General features: G+C 42.0%; 1 long non-coding RNA gene across 1 annotated transcript in view; it reads left to right on the top strand.

Moving 5' to 3' along the window:
* The window catches only part of LOC145713681 (uncharacterized), a 68896-nt gene that overhangs the window by 1913 nt on the left and 46286 nt on the right, over window positions 1-20697 (top strand). Inside the window, exons 2-3 of the long non-coding RNA XR_014136677.1 lie at window positions 416-622; window positions 15249-15294. This is a non-coding gene — a long non-coding RNA (uncharacterized LOC145713681). The remainder of the gene's footprint in view (window positions 1-415; window positions 623-15248; window positions 15295-20697) is intronic.

Here is a 20697-nt window from a genome sequence, read left to right as displayed (position 1 = left end):
AACAATGCAGGGCCCATTATTTTGTTAATATGTCCTCTTTTTTTGGCAAGTGTATAAGAACAAAATTTATAGAAGCACATGGTCTTTTTCAGTAGATTATAGATGGTTTTTCCCCAGCCTTAGTATTAAGTGCTAATTGTGCATTCACTGTGGAAGACAAAAGAAGCACTGTTACTGTCTTTGTTAGTAATTAACTGCTTGACTTTGATTCCCACATGTTCCAAATTGTGGGCTTTCTTCTATACGGATTCTCACCTAGTATCTTCTTCATCTGTCATGTTAATAGGGTATCTTTTTTAATCCTCTGCTTTTGTTATCTGGGTGGTCCTGATTTCTTGGTTGTTAAGGATGAAACAAAAATTATTTTTTATGAAAAAGTAAAAATCAGGTTTTATACCTTTTTTTCTTGGTACAGGAGACATTTATTACAAACTCATTTCTCATGGAACAAGAGCATGCACTTTCATGGTGCGAGGCTGTCTGATGCTTCCCAGGTTTCAGTGGCCCAGGCAGATAAAGGAAAATTGAACAAGGTCAGAAGAGAGAAGAACAGATCTGTCCTTAAGTAGGAAAGATAACCGTGTTGCCAGTATACAGAAGGGGAGCAAATGAAGTATTTCTGGTAAACTGCCTTTTATTTATTTTTTATTGAAATATAATTGACCCACAGCATTATATTAGCTTCAGGGATACAACGTAATGATTTGATATTTATGTAGATTTGTGAAATGATCACCACAATCTAGTTAGCATCACTTGTTTCTTAAAAAAGAAAACAAAGTGCCTAGCTTTCATTTATGCTTAATGCGTGAGGTGAGGGTGAAGTAGGGATTTTGTTTTCTAACAAGAAAATTTTGAGATTTTTAATGTAATCTTTTAAAAGTTATCAAAAATAACTTTAGTTTCCTGTTAAATATGTGATGGCTATGTGCTTTTATCTCTCCTTCTCAAAATGCCCTTAAATGAAAAAAAAAAAAAAAAAAAAGAGGAATGTTTGAAGTATATACCCACATGGACAATAAGAGAGGGAACATTAGTGTGAGGATGTCAACAAGGATGTCTGGGGACACTGTTGGCTCATCGTGAAACATTGATGATTTAGGTAAAAATTGTAATATATTGAGAATGTGGAGGATCACAAGTGAGGGGATTTGAAATAATGGTAAACCCTCATGCACTAGCCGTAAGAAAATAGATAACATCTAACATAAATGAAAAAATAGGATTATTAGTGTAGTCTCTTCAAAAATATATTTATTTATTGGGGCGCCTGGGTGGCTCGGTCGGTTAAGGGTCTGACTTCGGCTCTGGTCATGATCTCGCGGTTCGTGAGTTCAAGCCCCGCGTCAGGCTCTGTGCTGACAGCTCAGAGCCTGGAGCCTGCTTCTGATTCTGTGTCTCCCTCTTTCTCTGCCCCTCCCCTGCTCATGCTCACTCGCTCTCTCTCTCTCTCTCTCTCTCTGTCAAAAATAAACATTAAAAAAATTGTAGATATTTATTTATTTTGAGAGAGAAAGAGAGCTTGTGCAGGAGAGGGGCAGAAAGCGGGGGAGACAGAGAATGCCAAGCAGGCTCTGTGCTGCTATTGCGAAGCCTAACCTGGGGCTCAAAGCCACGGACCGTGAGATCATGACCTGAGCTAAAATCAGGAGTTGAAATCAAGGTGCTTATTCTTGATTAGCACCGACTGAGGCACGCAGGGACCCCAATTAGTGTATTCTTGAGACACCAGGAAGCAAATTGCAGAGGCAATGATGACTTTCTTTCCAGAGACAGAATCTTGAGGTAGGAGGTATTAAAGGTTATTATTACATTATATTTTAGTACAGGTTTTACTTAGATCACTTTTTACAATATTGTAATGAAATAGATAAAGCCTCTTCTGTTAGTGCTAACACTATTTTATAGACTTGTACAACATTCCTTTAGCCAGTCTATGTTATTTAGAAATGATTAAATAAAAATGCCTTGTAATGCAGTTCAGTGCTGAATCAGTGTAGAAGATCACACTAAGTATAAAAAAGATGCTTAGAGTTTGTGAATTTGCATCTCCAAAGATAAACTTGTTCCAAGGAGAAAACTGGCCTAAAATAATGAGGATTTGTGAACCAATCATTTCAAATAGATAGAGCTGTCACTGCCAAAGCCCTCAACAATGAGCTAAAGAGAAATACGGGACATCTACTTTTTCTTGAAGCCTGTTTCCAGAGCTTTGAATAAAATGCAAGAAAATGATTCTTCTTTTACTCTTAGGCTAGAGCAGTGATTCTCAACCTGGGCAATTTTATACCCCCGCCCCTAGAGGACACATGGCAGTGTCTGGAGATACTTTCGGTTGTCACATTGGTGCCCAGGTATGGGGCAGGTGGGGGATGGGGGTGCTGCTGCTGCAACGCACAGGCCGGTCCCCTACAGAGAATGATCCAGCCTAAAATGTCAACAGTGCTGAGACTGAGGCCCCAAGTTAGTCACAGAAAAGGTTAGCATGTAGTAACCGAGCTCTTTTGTGGACATTTCAAGAAACGGGACACGTACTATCTTTATACAAGGTTTTCTCTCTCTCTTAGAGAAGTTGGAGGCCTTCTTAATATTTGATGACAGGTACAATTCTTAACTGCTGGAAAGACTGGCCACATACATAAGGCAGTCAGTAACTAGAATAAACTATTGAAATCGGATGTTTTTTCAAAGGGGCCCCGGAATATTAGTGGAGAGTATTTAGAACCTGAATCTATGGGATGACTATTCATTCCATCCATTCATTCATTTAACATAAGCGTTTATTACATATCTACTGTATGGCAGCCACTGTGAAAGATAATGGAGTTGCAAAGATGAATAAGATGTTGACTGTGTCTTAAAGCTCCAAAACCATTTCTCCTGACACAGAATTTCCTGTCTTTTGGAGACAAATTCTGGGTAGTCAGAGGAGCAGTCACCAACCAAACATAAGAATACATTCTCTTTTGGGGAAGCCCCTAGAGATGCTTCATAGAAACTTCGATTTCCATGGGTGCCACCTTTGGAAACTATTTGTCCTAATGACCTACCAGGGCTCTCTTTGTGAGCTTTTCATTCTGTGAGTTTTCTACAGCACTCTTAATTGACAGCAACATAAGAAAGTCGATATGTTTTCAACAAAATGATTTCAAATAATATTCTTTTGACCTGGTCCTTGGAATGAACTGTTTCAGCCATAATCTAACTAAACTAGACTAGTTATTAAGCTAACTAAACTAGACTAGAGAATACTAGGTTATTCTCTATAGGATTTGTGAAAACATACAGATTTTTGGGTCCCATCCCCAGAGTTTCTGATTCACTGGGTCTGAGGTGAGACCTGAGAATTGTATTTCTAACAAGTTTTCAGTTGCTGCTGATGCCAGCGATTCAGGGATCACACTTTGAGAACCACTGCTCTACACCAGAAATAAAACACAGCAGCCAACCCCCCCCCCCCAAAAAAAAACAAAAAACCACCCTGTGATACCTAACTGGCAAGTTCTCAAGCCAGCAATTGTGATATAATTTTCCCAGACTGAAGATCTGAAGAAACTTGAGATCTGAATTAAAAAAAAAAAATTTTTTTTAATGTTTATTTATTTTTGAGAGACAGAGAGAGACAGAGTGTGAGTGGAGGAGGAGCAGAGAGAGAGAGAAAGACACAGAATCTGAAGAGGCTCCAGGCTCTGAGCTGTCCGCACAGAGCCCGATGCGGGGCTCGAACTCACAAGCCGTGAGATCATGACCTGAGCCAAAGTTGGACGCGTAACCAACTGAGCCACCCAGGCGCCCCAAGATCTGAATATTTTTTATTGCTGACTTCATTAAGTTTGATAACATTAGGAGGGTAATATTCCCAGTTACGTGAATCTGAAGCTAACTCTATATGCACATACCAGTTTGTATGCCCTGTACAAACTAATGTACTATATTAGTCTAAGTTAGAAATTAGAGCACTTGGAGAAACTTGAATGTTGCACCATAAAAAATCAGACGCTTACTTAATGACTATCACTACTCTAAAAATATTTTCCAACTACTCTCACCAAGTAGGAAGCCCCTCTGAAATATTTTGTCAACAATTACAGGCATGAGGTAGGAAAGAGAGTTGAGAGGGAATGACTAGACAGAATCAGTATCTCTGGATATGGCAGAAACCCACTATACTAATCAGAATATGCCCCTTCTCTTCCTTGCCACACAGCTAGACCCCATTCCTCAGCCACCCCTGCAGTTAGGTATCCCATGGGGCTGAGACTGGGCTGATGAAATGGAGACGGAAGTGATATCAGGCAGGGCCCAGAAAAACCTTCCACAGGAAAGCCCCTTCTCCCTGCCTCCCTCCTCAGCCCTGCTTTTGTCCCCTGCGTGTTGACACCCAGGGTGACTTTGGAAGTTAGTCTTTTAAGATGGCTGAGTCTCTGTCAGACACGCAGACCACCACCGCCACCATCATACTTACCACCAGTTGCGCTTTAAGTAAATCAGAAACAACTTTGTATGAAGCCACTGATTTTTCTGGGTTCATCTGCTACAGCTGCTAGCAGTACTGGCCATTCTTGCGAACTGTTACGCTGTTACTCGGTTGCAAAGAGAAAGAAACATAGTGACTGGGAGAGCAGGTGAATTTGCCAGCGGATCTGCTCTTTTTCTTAATTCTAAACCTGCTTTTTGTGCTCCTTCACGTATCTCCTTTTCATTGAAATTTAAAGAATTTAAAACTACTCATGTATCAAAGGGGCAAAAAGACTGATTGGAGGATTTTTATTTTTTTTATTTTCTCTGGCAGAGCCTAGCATTTGTGCCAGGCGATAGATAAGGCAAAATTAAAAAAAAAAAAAAAATCATAGGAACTGAAAGAGCCAAGGAGTTGGGGGTTGGGGGCACATTCCAGTAAACTGTCCCTAATTGTCCAAAGTAGATAATTTTATCATCAGTCTCTCAGAATCAAGAAACCAAAGTTTATAGTTTGTAACCAGATTATGTCTTTGTCTTCTAAATATTCTAGGACACAGTTAAAACATTTATCCAAAAGCACTATTTAGAGTACATGAACATTTTAATTGAATGATTTGAAATTTTTTTAGAAATGCTGCATGTATATAAAATATAACACATATATGAAATAATAGAATTTTAAAGGTCATTTTACTCAAGAACTGCATTTTACAAATAAGGAAATTAAGGCCCAGAGAAGTTAAACAAATGATTCAAGATCATCCTACCTGGTTAGCGACAGATGAGGAGCTAAGACCCTATGTTTTGTCTCCAGGCAAGGTTTTTTCCACAACAGTATACAGTTGCCCAGAAACCACTAGTCCTTATCTGTAGGCAAAAACAAACAAACAAATAAACTGAAAAACTACACATACACAGCCCCTCAAAATGTAAACTCTTCAGTGCCTCCTCCTGTGATCTCTCTGACTCCTATTAAAGTATTTGTGTCTCAGGGCACCTAAGTGGCTCAGTTGGTTAAGCATCTGACTTCGGCTCAGGTCATGATCTCACAGTTCGTGAGTTCAAGCACCACGCTGGCCTCTGTGCTGACAACTTGGAGCCTGGAGCCTGCTTCAGATTCTGTGTCTCCCCCTTCTCTGTCTCCACCGCCCCCCCCCCCCCGCCCCCTGCTCATGCTCTGTTCTTGCTCTCTGTCTCTCTCTCAAAAATAAATAAACATTAAAAAATTTTTTAATAACATAAAAAAAGAATTGGCTTAATATGGTCCAACAGGAAAGGTATGCCATGCTCATGGATTGGAAGAATATTATTAAAATGTTCATACTACCAAAACCAATCTAGATGCAATCCCTATCAAAATACCATTAGCATTTTTCACAGAAATATAACAAACAGTTCTAAAATTTGTATGGAACCACAAAAATCCCTGAAGAGCCAAAGCAATCTTGAGAAAAAAGATCAAAGCTAGAGGTATCATGGGGCGCCTGGGTGGCTCAGTTGGTTAAGCGTCTGACTTCAGTTCAGGTCATGATCTTGTGGTTTGTGAGGTGCAGCCCCGACTTGGGCTCTGTGCTGAGAGCTCGGAGCCTGCTTCAGATTTTGTGTCTCCCTCTCTCTCTGCCCCTTCCCTGCTTGCGCTCTGTCTCTTTCTGTCTCTTTCAAAAATAAATGAATATTAAAAAATAAAAAAAGTATTTGTGTCTCCAGTAGCCAACTAAAACCCTTGGAATATCCAAGATTGGGACAGTATCTTATCAATCTCTGTCTCGCATAACCTAATGCAATGCCTTGCATAAAATAGACACTCAAAAATGTTAATTAAATTGAATTGGATGACTCTACTTCAAATTTAAAAAAAGGAAAGAAAATGAATTGGAATGGCAAAAGGTTTACTAAGCCCCTGTCTTATTACTTCTCGAATGTTGCCAGTTTTCTGTGCCCCCTCTTCCTGCCATAGCATGCAAAGTATCTTCTTTCTTTCTGTCCCCACTAATATTGCACTAGGTCAGACCAAGAAACTGGAACTTCTCTCTCACCCTTTCCTTCCAACCGATCCCATTACGGTTTCTTCTGCATGCGCATGGCCACTTGAGTGTTTTTTCTAAAACTTAAATCTGAGATTAGACCCCCTGCTTAAAATGCTTCCATTTCTTTATTACTTCGTGAATTTGTACACCTAAGTCTGGACCAGGCATTCAGTACTGGGGATAAAATAGAGAACAACTTAGATGGAACCTCCCACCAGGTTCATAGGTTGTAAAGGTGGGATTGGCAGGGGGAGTAGAGTTTACAATTGGCAATCCCAATACAGTGGAGTGAGTGTTTCAAAGGGGGGAGGGCAGGATGCTGTGGGAGCATATAAGTGAGGGCCTAACCTAGAGTTTTGGTACTAGTGATATGTGGTGGAGTCAGGGAAGATTGTTTGGAAGATACAGCCTTTGGCCAAGATTTTTAAAAAAGATGGGGGGAGGGGGGCATTAAGCGAGAGAAGACAGGGCAAGAGTGTTCCGTAAAGAGAGAATAGCATGGGCAAAGGTGAAGCGATGAGTGCATGAGTATTCTAGGGACCAGAACAGAAGGTCCACATGGCCAGAGGGTACCTAGGTAGGGATGAGTCTGCGAGGATAGGAGAATCAGATCAGGTGGGACCTTTCAAGCCAGATTAAAAAGATACAGGCTTTCTATAAGGATATTGGGAGACATTGAAAGATTTTTAAGCAAGGGCACTGCCATTACAGGATATGAGTTTTAGAGTTTCAGAAAGATCAGTCTGAATGAACTGTGGTTAATTACAGGATATATTGTAGCCAGAGTTTAGTTGTAGATAGAATGAACCATGTTCTAACTGATACTGATGGAAGCAGTCTAAAAATGATTGGAAGAGCACAATCTAGGCTGAGTTTCCAGAAAAACCTTCCAGAATAATACTACAGACCTTGACTGCCGGGGAGCCTCTGTGTCTGCCGTGATCAGTGAGCTGGAATGTTAAGAAGCTGTCTCCCTAACTGCTGGCTTCAGGACTATACCTTCTGTGCTGTGTTTAAGAAGTCAGGAAGCTGTTGCCAGCAAAATGGATGCTTGGGTACTGCCTTTTTTTCCCCAGTTATATGGATAGGGACTGGACACTGGGCTCCTTCTCCAGCTGCCACTGAAAGCCAGACGCTTCCATAACCATGCTGGCCAGCTGGAATAGCAGAGGCAAGGCCCCCTCTTCATGATATATCACTTCCATCTTCCAAATGTTACATGAGTGCACTTGATCATTACAGTCTATGTCACAACCAGAAGCCTGTTTAAAGAAGGTTGTTTTTCATTTTCTGGAAAGAGCACGGCAGGGAGGTTGGAATGGATATTGAGCAAGCAGGTCCACAATGTCCATAGCAGAGGTTAAGACTGGTGGCTAAGAGACCAGTTGGGAAGCTGTTGGATAATTCACATGAGAGGTGACGGTACCCTGAACAAGGAATAAAGAGAGGTAGATTAGAGAATAAAGAAGGAGGTAGATTAGAGAAAGTTTAGGAGGTAGGACTGATTGGTATAAGTTGCTATGATGTGGGGGCCAAGTGAGTGAGCATAAAGTCAAGAATGACAATGGGGGATGATTTTCTGAGAGGAAACTCAGGAAAAAGGCAGACAGATGGTGAAATGAACCCATTTTTTTAAGCTCCAAAATCAGATATCTGAGGGGCCTGAATTCTACTAGCACCCTGAATGAGCTTGGAAGAGGCCCCCAAGCTGCAGATGAGAATGAATCCCTGGCCAACACCTTGACTTTAGCCTCGTGAGACCTAGGTAGAGGACCCAGCAAACTTGTGCCCGAACTCCTGACCCATAGAAGCTGGTTTAAACTGCTAAGTTTGTGTTAATTTGTTACACATTTAACAGCTCACTTATACAAATACCCAGGACACAACTCAGGGATACTAAGTCTTAGGGGGCAGGCAAGGCAAAGCCTCAAAAGAAGACTGAGAAGGAGTGGTGAAAAGCATGGGAGGAGATCCGGAAGTATGTAGCATCATGAAGCTAAAGGAAGAGATCCTCATAAGAAGGAGAAAGTTGTCAAATGTGCCAAATATTGCTGAGAATTCAAGTAGGAACAGAAAGAGCTCACTGGAGTCAAAAAAGCCATTTGAGTGAAGTGATGTGTAGACAAAAAAGCTATTTGAGTGAAGTGATGTGTAGCAATACTCATTGCAGCATATGGAGGAAAAAGTGGAAAGGGAGAAATGGAGACAGCTTTTTTAGGAGGTTTGTATTTAAAGAGGGGGGGGAAAAAGAGAGGTAGCTGAGACAGGTAGGGCATCAAGTTCATGGTGCTGTTGCTTCAGGAGGAGGACATGCTGGTGAGTAGGAGTCAGCAGAGAGGGAGAGGGTGAAGATTTGAACAGTGAACGGTGGATGAGGAAGAAAAGATATTGATAAACACATAGTTTGGTGGTGCGGAAGGAGCTGCTTCCTCTCTGACATAGAGGAGGAGGTAAGATTATCTACTGGATGTGAAGAGGGACGTGGAGATGGGTTGCGAGGTGCGAATCAGTTTTCTACTGGACCTTGGAGAACTGGAGAGAAACTTGTGGAACAAGAGGAAAGGATAACTGAGGGCACTGAATAAGCAGTGGAGACAAGATCTAGGACTGGGTCATTCTGTAATTAGTTACACTGATGGAAGGTTGAGATTTGGCAGATGACTGAGATAGAAGGACACGAGCCTGAAGTGACGAGGCTTGGCATTCAAAGCAGAGCAGGAAGGCAGTGACGCTGGAAGTGGGGAGTTCCAGGATGGGAGGGCAGGAGGTTGAGGAGATCGAGAAGATCAGAAAGAGAGAAAGTAATGGGGCTGAGGAAGAGGAAGACCCTACCCCTAAGAAGGCCAGGTTATAGTTAGTGCAGCTAAGTGAGACAGCTGGAAGTACTGGAAATTGTGTTCCGAGAGAGACACGTGAATGCATTATCTCAGAGGTGGAGGAGGTAGGGAGGTTGGGTAGAGTGTGCAACAAATAAGGGCAGAGTGGGTGGCTGAGCGGAATGGAAGCAACGGTCCCCGGAGCAGAGAAGACCAAGGAAGGGACACACTTGGGTGTTAAGTAGCGGGTCACCTATGTGGATGTTAAAGTCATTTGGGATGGCAGCAGGACCAGATGGAAAAGGTGACCATGATCCAGTTGCTAAGGGCTCCAAAGAGGAGTGGTGTATAATGGTAACAGGAGGAGTAGGGTGTAATTTAAAACAAAACAAAACAAAACAAAAAAAACCCAGCTTTATGGGCATATAATCCACATGCCACACAATTCATCCCCTGATAGTGTACAATTCAGTGGGTTTTAGTTTATTGACAGAGCTGCGTAATTGTTACCAATATCAATTTCAGAACATTTTCATTACTCGAAAAGGAAACCCTACCTCTTAGCCATTACCCCTGAATTTCTCCACGCCCCCCCCTTCCCCGCCAGCTTCTGGCTTTCTGTCTATGGATTTGCCTATTCTGGCCATTTCATTTAAATGGAAGCATACAGTATACAGCCCTTTGTGGCTGGCTTCCTGTGCTTTCTGTCTATGTGCTTTCTGTCTATGGATTTGCCTATTCTGGCCATTTCATTTAAATGGAAGCATACAGTGTACAGCCCTTTGTGGCTGGCTTCCTTCAGTTAGCATAGTGTTTCCAAGGTTCATCCATGAGATTTCATTTCAAAGCCTGCTTTTAATGGGGGGACAGAACCTCAAAAGAACTTAGGGGAGGATGTAAGGCAAACACTCCCTTTGGACACCAAGTCAGCTCTGGTCGTTAACATTAAGCACTGAAATTGTTATAAGTACCTCTTTCTCTTGGAAGTATGTAAAATAAGTTAGTATTAAATACTAATACTTTCTTTTTCCCTCCCCACCCCCAGCAGTAAATATAACAGAAAGCGTTGCTTAATTACAAAGATGGAGTCAGTCATTGTTGCTTCATGTTAACTACTGGCTTAAGAAACACATTCATCTTGTAGAGGAGATAATGAGCAAAACTGGCAATGGCCTAATAAGCTCTAAATTAAGCATGCATAATATTGAGCAAAATAAAAGAATCAGCAAAAAAATTTTTCTACTTATTGATCATTAGTGTTAATGAGAACAGCAGCAAGTGGCTTTGTTCCTGTTCGCTTAGAAAGTATAAAAACAAGGTAAGCAAACAATTAGGAAGGTTAATGTGAGGATTCAGTTTTCATCCTGAGAATGGAATACTTTACTTCCTAGCCTTTTGACCTTGGAAGCCCTCGACGGCTTCGGGTTTTGTGGTCTTTGGCTAATTTTCAATCACATCAGTAATATAAACTGTGCAAATGGGATCAGGGCCTACTAACAGCAATAAAAGCGAATAAATACATCTCCCTCCAGGAAATGTCAGTTACAAATAAGCATATGGGGCTGTTGTGTATATGAAGGTACTGGAGCCCCTTATTAATAAGAGTGGAGGAAGTAATCCGAGAGACTAAATGTGCTGGCGTGAGGGGCTGAGACTCTTGGAGGAGCTCAGATTGGAAGAGACACATTAAAAACCTGGGAGGAAGGAGATAGCAATCAAAGACTCAGACCACAAGAACAGCACAGACCTGTAACACTAATGCAGGAAAGACTAACTCGAGAGAACTGAGACTTACTGAAGGGTATTTGAAATCGAAGGTTGGGTGCTACAGTAGAATCTCTCGTTTGCCCAGTATCCCTCCCTCCTTCTAAGCACAGCACCCCCATTCTTTAGGGAAACTTCTCTCCCCTTCCCACCACCACTCCCCCTCCAAGGATGCAAAGAATAAAAAGAATGCAAGTCTTCAGGTTTGTGCAAACCATAACTGAAACTATGAAAACAGTTTTCAAAACAGGTCCTTAAGATACCATCTGCAGTCTATGGGAAATAAAAGTGCTTCCTGAAGACAGGAAAAGGGCAAATGTCTTGGTTTTCAGAAAGAGGGAGAAGGTAGGTGATGGCAATGTGAACAGGGATTTCTTTTTTTTTTTTTTTTAATTTTTTTTTTTTCCAACGTTTTTTATTTATTTATTTTTTTGGGGGGACAGAGAGAGACAGAGCATGAACGGGGGAGGGGCAGAGAGAGGGAGACACAGAATCGGAAACAGGCTCCAGGCTCTGAGCCATCAGCCCAGAGCCTGACGCGGGGCTCGAACTCACGGACCGCGAGATCGTGACCTGGCTGAAGTCGGACGCCTAACCGACTGCGCCACCCAGGCGTGAACAGGGATTTCAAAATCAGTTCTGCATTAAGAATATCATAGGGGTGTGGTGCGTGAATTTGCACAGAGGGAAGAGGTGAGCCTTAAAGAAAACAGCATGAATTTACTAAGAAAAGGCAGCCTGACAGGCAGGCTTTGGTTTCTTTTGTGATATGTTTATTAGATGAGTAGATCAAAGGAACTCTGTGGACATAGAGTTTCTGTATTTCTGCAAGGCATTTTTCAAAGACTTTCATGGCATCCTTGCGGAAAAGATGGAGAAACTGGATGGATGATGAGATAATTTAGCAGCATAACCACTCTCCCCTAAGAATGCTGATCTGTTTTTGTCAAATCTGGCAAATTTTCTTGAATGCCTGTATTAAACAGGGATGTTTTCCTAGCATGGTCCTTTTTAAGTAACCTGAATATGGGCTGAGTGGACGTGGTTATCAACGTCTGAATAACAAGAAGCTGGGAGGGAGTGTGAACAATCAGATGACAAAGCAGGTTGCAAACTGGCATTGGCTCAGGGACGATGTATCAGCTAGTATCTTTTGGAATAAGGCAGGATAAATTCATAAATAAATGCATAAGTGGCCATCTCTATTAAAATGAAATTTAAATATGACCAGTTTGAGTGTTTTATTGTTGGAACCAAAGTTAAGGATATGGGGAGAGCTTGGTAAATAGCACGTAGGAAAAAAAGACTTGGGGATTTTAGTGGCCTGAAGCCAGGAAGAGCCCAGAGTGTGATGAGGCTACAAAACAAAAGAAAAAAATACCCAATGGAATCTTGGGCTGTTTAAATAGAAATATAGTATTCTGACTGTTCCGTGCTTTTGATAATCAATCTTACCATCCTTTGATTTATTATGTTCAATTCAGGGAAACATATTTCATGAGAGATGTAGACCAACTTCAACTCCTTCACAGGAGTCATACCATAGAGTGCCATAAATCATGACATAGGAGCAAATGCTGAAATGAGTAAGGATGGTTAGCTCAAGGAATAAAATATTTAGGGGCAAAAGGATGGCTCCCTTATAGCATAGAAAGAGATGGAATATAAGGCAAAATTACGTTTAGTTCCAAGAAGAAAGCAAGGATCAATGGATGAAAGTTACAGGCTGGTAGATTCTAGATAACGTATAAATAAGCACGACTAATAATTAGGAGTCTAGAGTTGAGGTAGGTGAGCTCCCGGTTGTTGGAGATGTTCACACGAATGACATGGTAGAGGGGACTCCTCTGCTACGTGAAGGGCAGGACGCTCAGAACCTTAAGGCTCCTTTCAATTTGGGGATCCTGAAGAGACCAGGGCAGGTCTGACATTGTTGGGGGATGTGTGTGTGTGTGTGTGTGTGTGTGTGTGTGTGCGCGCGCGTGCGCGCTCTCTGCCCTAAGCAGAAATGAAATGTTTCATGAGTTATATGCCAAAGTCTAGAATAGTCACGCACAAATGAAATAGGAGGCCAGTGTCTAGAATTTCTTTGGGTTCTCCTTCATAATGCCAAATGCACAAGCACTCAGCCGAGGGGCTCTTTTCTTGAAGTTGCTTTGTGTTTCTCTTAAAGATGCTTTCTTATTTTATACTCCATTTATATTCCTGATTTAACCTTGAATTGAGGTGATTTCTTTTCTCTTAAATGAAAGTCTTTCCTTCAACTGCTTTCTTTCTGCTTGTGGGTATCTCTTAATCTGAGTGGAGAATCATGCATTTTCACAACTACTAAAGAAACTGCATTTCCTTACTGTGATTTCCATCATTGCAAATTCATATTTAGTACAAATACTTTTCTTTTTACTTATTTTTTATTTTTTTAACCTTGACTTATTTTTGAGAGAGAGAGGGAAAGAGACGGAGCATGAGCAGGGGAGGAGCAGAGAGAAAAGGAGACACAGAATCTGAAGCAGGTTCCAGGCTCTGAGCTGTCAGCACAGAGCCTGATGCAGGGCTCCATCTCACAGACCACGAGATCATGACCTGAGCCGAAGTCGGACACGCAACCAACTGAGCCACCCAGACGCCCTAGTGCAAACACTTCTCTTTTTAAAAAAAAATTTTTTTTTCTTAATGTTTATTTATTTTTGAGAGAGAGACAGAGTGTGAGTGGGGGAGGAGCAGAGAGAGAGGCAGACAGAATCTGAAACAGGCTCCAGTCTCTGAGCTGTCAGCGCAGAGCCCGAAGTGGGGCTCGAACTCATGAACTGTGAGATCATGACCTGAGCCGAAGTCAGACGCTTACCGACTGAGCCACCCAGATGCCCCAGTACAAATACATTTCTAATTCTCATCTTATGGTTTCTCCAACAGTGCTTTGTTGTGGAAGGTACTCGGTGTTGGCCACAAAAGCCTGAAAGCTTTTCAGGGAACCATACAAAACACTATGCCCTTCAAGTCAGACAGACTCAAGCTTTAAATGTTGGTTTTTCTCTGTGCCCTAATCAGCTTGCTTAATCTTTCAGAACCTCAGTTTCCTCATCTGTTAAATGAGGTTAAAAATATATGTTTCAGAGGGACACCTGGCTGTCTCAGTCAGTACAGCATGTGACTTTTGATCCTGGGGCTGTGAGTTCGAGCCCCACATTGGGTGTAGAGATTACTTTAAAATGGATCTTAAAAATATATGTTTCAGACAGTTGTTTTGACGGTGCAATAAAATAAAGGATGCTGAGGACCTATCACAATGCTTTGTACATAGTAGGTATAAGGCGGCATGTGAATACTATGAATTCTTCACACAGCAACTTTCCAGGAATTCTCAGTTCTCCTTTTTTAAAAAAATTATTTATTTATATTAGAGGGACAGAGAGCATGTAAGTGGGGGAAAGAGGCAGATGCCGGGGGAGAGAGAGGGAGAAAGGGAGAGAGAGAGAGAGAGAGAGAGAGAGAGAGAGAGAGAGAGAGAGAATATCCCAAGCAGACCCCATGCTCAGCACAGAGCCCAACATGGGGCTCGATCCCACAACCCTGGGATCGTGACCTGAGCTGAAAACAAGAGTCGGACACTTAACCGACCAAGCCACCAGCTGCCCCTCAGCTCTCCTTAAAGTAATAAGTCAAACTAGTTTCTTTATTTTTATTTTTTTTAACATTTATTTATTATTGAGAGACAGACACAGAGTGTGAGCAGGGGAGGGGTGGAGAGGGGGAGACACAATCTGAATCAGGCTCCAGGCTCTGACCTGTCAGCATAGAGCCCGACGTGGGGCTCAAACTCACAAAGTGCGAGATCATGACCTGAGCCGAAGTCAGCCGCTCAACCGAGCCACCCAGGCGCCCCCAAACTAGTTTCTTGACACTGTAATATTTAGTGCCAGTTGCCATTTCTTTCCCTAATCTAATCATTCAGCTGCAGCTAAAATTTTTTACAGGTTTATTGAAAAAAAAAGTTGGTGTGATGGTAACCAAGTACAAGGCATGTGTTTATCATTAGCCTTAGCTTTTTTCTACCACCAGCTCTGTGTCTAGGTCTGAAGCTATAGTTCTCCCAGAATGTCTTGCCCGGAGAATAGCAACCACAGGCTTCTTGCCCTAACCAAGCCCAGGGCACTGATTGTTTCCTTCCTGTACTTTGCAGAAATTGGCCTCCTCTGTTGGATTTGAAGTCATGAGTCTGGATCACAGTAAGTGGCACACTCTGCTTAATGAATCATTAGTAGAACAGAGAAAAGAACAGACTCAATTACATGCTGGGCTGGTTAACCAGCCTTTCCCTGAACACTGCCCTGCTCCAACCTACACCGAAACAGGGAAGCTTTTGTATAGCAATGAGTCCCTTACCAGTGGTTCTGTCTGTTGAACCTAGGACCCATATTCTACATTCTTGATTGATTTTAATCTGACTTGGCAGCTGTCTTAAGTACTGCAGCCATCTGCAAGCAGGAATAATGAGGGCTTTGTACAAACAGCATAGCTGCTGGGCTCCCTGCCTCATTTCCCTCTTTCTGTCTTCTTGACCACATGCTCCGTGCTTGCTTGCTTGCTTGCAGGTGTCAAACTGTGTAGTGGCCCTTCAGGGCCAGACTCCTGGGGCTTGCTCAGGAGTTGATGAGCCCAAGAAGTGAGGGGAAAGAGAGTGGCGGACAGAGAAATGATAAACACGTGATCAGATGATGATAAGTGCTACCCTTCTCTCCTTTGCAGCTGGGGCTCTAGCCTCAGAATATTAAAGTTCCTTGAACGACCTATATTCTCTTCCACCTCAGTGACTGAACACCTGTGGAAACCTTCCTCAGCATTCAGAAAACCTCAGCCCTTTTCACTTCTTCACTGAGACCTCCCTGACATTCCCTAGATCGTGACCTATTGTTGTCTGGCCACTGCTATTAGTCCAGACGTTCCCTACCAGCAGGGACATTGTTTTTCCATTTTCTGTGTCTCAGAAACTTGACACGGTACCTGGCGTATAAAGATTGGTCAATAACTCTTGGTTGACTGACTGAATGGGTCAGGGGAAAGTTGAAGGCCAACCTGAATTTATTACATAAATAATGCAGAGCTCCTGTGATATCCCAGGGGAGCTAGACAATCCAAAAATAAACACATAACTCTGTCATGTAGTGAGAAGTGCCAAGAGGTGAGGAGAAGGGAGTGACAGCAGGAGACACACAATAAGCAGATAAACAAACAGGTCAGGAGGTGAGAAACAGCACCAGAAACATGCCAGAGAGGGGCAGCGGGTGTTGCTATTTCTTTTTTTTTGTTAATTAAAAATTTTTTTTTTTTGTTTTAGAGAGAAAGAGTATGAGCAGGGGAGAGAGGCAGAAGGAGAGAGAGAATCCCAAGCAGGCTCCATTCTCAGTGCAGAGCCTGACACGGGTCTCAGTCCCATGACCCAGGAATCATGACCCGAGCCGAAATCAAGAGTCGGGCACTTAACCAACCAAGCCATTCAGGCATCCCAGAGGTTGCTATTTCTGATAGAGTGGCCAGGGAAGGCCTGTCTGGCAATGTGATATTTGAGCATAGATCTGAGGAAAGTGAGGGAATGAACCTGTAGAATCTGGGGGATAAGCTTTCCGGGGAAAGAGAGAACAGAGAGTGAAATCCTAAAGATTGGTGGGAGGAAGCTGGCATGGCTGGAGTAGTGAGTGAAGAGGAGAGTGACGAGAGGTGAGATTTAAAAAGAAGAAGAAGAAGAAGAAGAAGAAGAAGAAGAAGAAGAAGAACGAGGAAGAAGAGGAGGAAAAAAAAATCAACAAAAATGCAGCATTGATTGGCCATAAGTACTGGGGTTTGAGCCCAGGTAAATACGATGAACCATCAGCAAAAACTTACAAATGAGACCCTGGATTCCTACTGTTGGAAAGGAGAGAAGCTAGAGGGATGGAAGGGTATGGGGAAAGGGGGGAGTTCCTAATTTTGAAAAATGAGGCAATACCAAAAATTACAGTCTAGTGTACTTGATGTAACTCCCAGGTAATTGATTACAATATTCAAAGAACGATTTAGCACCCACACAGGAAATTGCTGAGCTGTAGGAGCTAGGATGGTGGGGTCACAAAGAACGTAACATCAGTCATTAGATTTCCTTTTACTTGTACTTTTGCTAATGATGTGAGACTGGTTGGTCAAAGTAATGTGGTGTAAATAGTGTACAGAAAGTTCTGCAAGGTGTTTGGCAAGGTCTCAGTATCGGTCGAGATGGACAGATAGGCCTTATTAGGTGGCTTTGTTCTTTTTTATTTCTTTTGTAAATTGTGGTAAATTACACATGATATGAAATTTACCATTTTAATAATCTTCAAGTATGCAATTCAGTGGTATTAAGTACATTTTCAATGTTGTGCAAGAGTTACCACTAGTTGGTTGTAGAACTTTTTCATCACCTCAAAAGGAAACCCCATACCCATTAAGCAATCACTCCCTATTCTCCCCTCCCCCAGGCCCTGGAAATTACTACTCTGCTTTTTATTTTTATTTTTTAATTTTTATTTAAAGAAATGTTTAATGTTTATTTATTTTTGAGAGAGAGACACACACAGTGCGAGTGGGGGAGGGACAGAGAGAGAGGGAGACACGGAATCTGAAGCAGGCTCCGGGCTCTGAGCTGTCAACACAGAGCCCGATGCGGGGCTCTTGCGCTGTGAGACCATGACCTGAGCTGAAGTCAGCCACTTAACTGAGCCACCCAGGCGCCCCCACTAGTCTGCTTTTTTAAAAAAAAGTTTTTATTTTTTATTTTTGAGAGAGAGAGTGAGTGGGTGAGGGAGGGAGGGAGAGGAGCAGGGGGAGAGAGAGAGAGAATCTCAAGCAGGCTTCACACTCCGTGTGGAGCCCAACACGGCGCTCAATCTCATTACCCTGGGATCATGACCTGAGCCGAAATCAAGAGTCGAATGCTCAACTGACTGAGCCACCCAGACACCCCTATTTTTTTTTTTTTGAGAGAAAGAGCACAGGAGTAGGATAGGGGCAGAGGGAGAGGGGGAGAGAGAATCTTAAACAGGCTCAGCGTGGAGCCCAGTGCAGGTCTCTGCCTCATGACCATGAGATCATGAGCTGAACCAAAATCAAGAGTCAGATGCTTAACCAACTGAGCCACTCAGGTGCCCCTGACCATCTGTTTTTAATCATTTTGGGTATGCCTAGGGGTGGAATTGCTGGCCTACATGGTAACTTTATGTTTAACCTTTTGAGGAACTGCCCAACTGTTTCCCATAGCAGCCGTACCACTTTACAGTCCCATCAGCAATATATGAGGATTCCAATTTCTTCACATCTTCACTAACATTTGTTATTTTCTGGTTTTTGGTTTTTGTTTTAAATAGCCAGCCTAGTGGATGTGAAATGGTATCTCATTGTGGTTTTGATTTCTATCTCCCTAATGATTAATGATGAGTATCTTTCATGTACCTATTGGCCATTTCTACATCTTCCTTGTAGAAAGGTCTATTTAAGTTCTTTGTACATTTTTAAAGATTGTTTTGATGATTTATTTTGTATTAGCATAACACTTTATTTGCTGAACGAATATCCGTTGAGTAATCTTACATGTCTGCCAGTTTTGGGTGATAAACAGAAAATGAAGGAATGAAAAACAATGAAGGTATGACATCTAGAAAGGGATGCCCAGGTATAATTATAGATACTGTAAATCCTGTACGGTTATGATTGTGCACCTATTGGTGTTTTACATATATAAGTTACTTGGTGTAGAAAATAACGCAGAGGCTGGATTATCAAGAAGTTACATGAGTAGTGAAGGTTAGTCAAGGATAATTGGTTGAAATAAAAATGATGATATGGTGATGATTTTGACTTGTGAAATAATATTGATGGTGTGAAGTCTGTTTTTTTCAGATATACAGAATATGTTTTCTCTATGCCATTAAGGTAGAATACACTTACCACTTATGTTATCGTACAGATTACTTGGTGTGCAAGCTGGCATCAGTCTGTGTGCCAAGACTTTTCTCCTCCATCTTCACACTCCTTCTAGATCACAGGCCTAAGCCACTGACCGGATTACCTGTCATTTGGCCCTCCTGCACATAGTGATGCTCTTCACAGTAATGGATTTTTCTGTCACTAAATTTTCAAAATTATAAAATATAAGGCATTTCTCTATATGAACAGGGTAATTAGGGACCTCTGGATCTGTACCACCTGCCTCCTGAGCATGTTCTAGGCCATTACCATCAGCCCTCCTGGTTGGCAAGATTTAAACATAAATTCAAAGATTACATTACCCATATGTTCTTCCTTTTATGGTTCTTTATTTTGTCTTGTAGCGGTAACATGATCTTCTCCACCATGACTTCAGGCAGTCTTTCCCAGACCAATCTACTGACTGTCAGTGAACACTGCTCACTTTCCCCTATGATCTCCATCATCAGAGAACTCTTTTTCCCTTTGACACTATCTAGGGACATTTTCTTTGTAGAAGCCATGTGTCTCTCCAGTGCATACATGGTGATTCTTTTGTTCAGGCATCAGAAGGGAACTTAGCACCTTCATAGCATCAGCCTCTCCCCCAGAGTCTCCCCAGAGAAAAGGGCCACCAAGAACATCCTGCTGCTGGTGAATATACTGGGTGGACTTTGTAATTTCATCCTCCTCAACCCTTTTCTGGGTGTATGGCCCAGTAATCCTGGGTTTCCAGAGGCTGCTAGTCAGTACCTATGCTACTGTCAGTCCTTTGGTGCAAATGAGTTCTGCTAAGAGGACAATCAGTGTTCCACAAAATATGCAGTGGAAGTACCTTATTATTATTATTATTTTACAATTTAGCAATAGGAATATTTTTCTGAAAAACAGATTCTTCTGCCTATAAATTAAACTATTCAAGTTGCACAGAATTTCTTATCTCATCTTTTTAATTTATGGAATTAAAAATTTATTGTCTCAAGGCACCTGGGTGGCTCAGTCGGTTGAGTGTCCAACATCAGCTCAGGTCATGATCTCACGGTCTGTGAGTACAAGCCCCCCCATCAGGCTCTGTGCTGACAGCCCAGAGCCTGGAATCTGCTTCGGATTCTGTGTCTTCCTCCCTCTCTGCCCCTGCCTGCTCATGCTCTGTCTGTCTCTCTCTCTCAAAAATAAATAAACATTAAAAAATTAAAAAAAAATTATTGTCTCAGGGCGCCTGGGAGGCTCAGTTGGTTGAGTGTCTGACTCTTGATTTCAGCTCAGGTCGTGATCCCAGGGTTGTGGGATTGAGCCCCACATCATGCTCTGTGCTGGGTGTGGAGCCTGCTTAAGATTTTTTTTCTCTCTCTCTCTCTCTCTCAAATAAAAAACACTATTATCTCTAAATACTTTTGAATTTGATGCTGCCATGGATTATGGAGCTCCTTTAGTTTGATGTCCATGATGATTTGATATTTCCATATCAAATCACTTACTGTTATTTTCCTTTTATCTTCATATGTAAAAACTTCTATTTCTCCTAGAAGTGTACTCTTAAGAAACTGCTATTGGGAATCACATCACTCAGTTAATTTATTTTTGAAAACATTTTAACTTAACTCTTATTCGTTATAGATATTTTCACTAAGTTTCAAATTCTAGCTTGAATACTTTTG

Source organism: Panthera onca, chromosome X, assembly GCF_046562875.1.
Source record: "Panthera onca isolate mPanOnc1 chromosome X, mPanOnc1 haplotype 2, whole genome shotgun sequence".
Taxonomy (NCBI): Eukaryota; Metazoa; Chordata; class Mammalia; order Carnivora; family Felidae; genus Panthera; species Panthera onca.
This window is presented reverse-complemented; position numbering and strand designations above follow the sequence as displayed.